Below are 1227 nucleotides of genomic sequence, written 5' to 3' on the forward strand. Positions count from 1 at the left end.
TGTGTGCTGTATTTTTTTTAGAGTTAGATTTGATATTACTTGTCCTGTTGAAGTTTATTTAATTATTTTATAGATTTTTTTAGACCCTTAAATCAATTGGTGCTTGTATCACCACAGATGTTCTCATTGCAATAAAATCAATTTTTTCTATACACTTAAATTGATTGGTGCTTGTATCACCCTAGATGTTCTCATTGTAATAAAATCAATATCAATATGCTCTCATTGTTTTATTCTTATACTAGTGTTCATTATACTTATTTTTCCACGACAAATATATATATTTATATCTTTTCTTTGGTTGGTTAAATTTATTAACCGTTTCGTTTATGATTATTTTATGATTATTTAATGATCAATTTTTATTTTCACATAGTTTTAAGAAAAAAAACACTAATATGATTAATTTACTTTAAATTTCATTGATTTTTTTTCTTTTTGGAGATTGTGATTTTTATTATATATATTTTTATTTAATAAGATCAATTCCACATATAGTCTTCTAACTTTAAGATTTTTTGTTTGTAAATTCATCATGCCTTAAAATAAAGCATTCGTCAGACAAATGCCTAAATTAAATAAGATTATATTTTATCAATTACACAATAATCAGATTTTTTTTGTTTGTAAATTCATCATCATGCCTTGGATGCTTTTAAAATGCAAGAGCAAGCTAAAAAAATGCCATTTTTAAGAAATAAGCAAAAATATGAAAAAGTCGGGTGGGTTTCTCTCAGACAAATGCCTCGATTTGTCGTCACGATTTAAAAGAATGGAAAAGCATCGGACTCGTCATCATATTGAAATCATCACTGAGAAACCCTTCTCTATACATGGATCTAACCACAAATACCTCACCATGGACGAAAACACAAGGGAATCTCGCTTCGCAGCATCCTAGGATTTTTTTAATTCGGGTAGGAAAGAGTAGAATGCTTTGCCTTGGATAGGATATGAGAATCGCAAGTTTCATTTTATAGGCGAATTGAATTAGGGTTTAGGGTTAGTTTGTTTGAATCTTCAGCCACTTGTGGCTTTGAAATCAAACCCAAACCGCCATTGGGTTGGGTTTAGATCTAAGCTGACCTTGATGGGTAGAATTCCAGTTATCCAATCTATGCTTCAAGGCCTAAAAATATTATCCCAAAACGAAGTGTTTGAAGGCCTAATTCTGAATCCAATTATTGGACGGAAACCCTCGGCAGTAGAGATTGAAAATTGAAAAAT

General features: G+C 30.1%; 1 non-coding gene across 1 annotated transcript; it reads right to left on the reverse strand.

The window, feature by feature from the left end:
* Nucleotides 1-728: 728 nt before the first annotated feature.
* Nucleotides 729-818, reverse strand: LOC120141837. Its single transcript, XR_005517805.1, has one exon. It is a non-coding gene; the product is annotated as a small nucleolar RNA SNOR75 (small nucleolar RNA).
* Between the last annotated feature and the right edge of the window lie 409 nt (nt 819-1227).

This window comes from Hibiscus syriacus, unplaced genomic scaffold (assembly GCF_006381635.1).
Source record: "Hibiscus syriacus cultivar Baekdansim isolate YM2019G1 unplaced genomic scaffold, ASM638163v2 tig00110813_pilon, whole genome shotgun sequence".
In the NCBI taxonomy this organism is placed as follows: Eukaryota; Viridiplantae; Streptophyta; class Magnoliopsida; order Malvales; family Malvaceae; genus Hibiscus; species Hibiscus syriacus.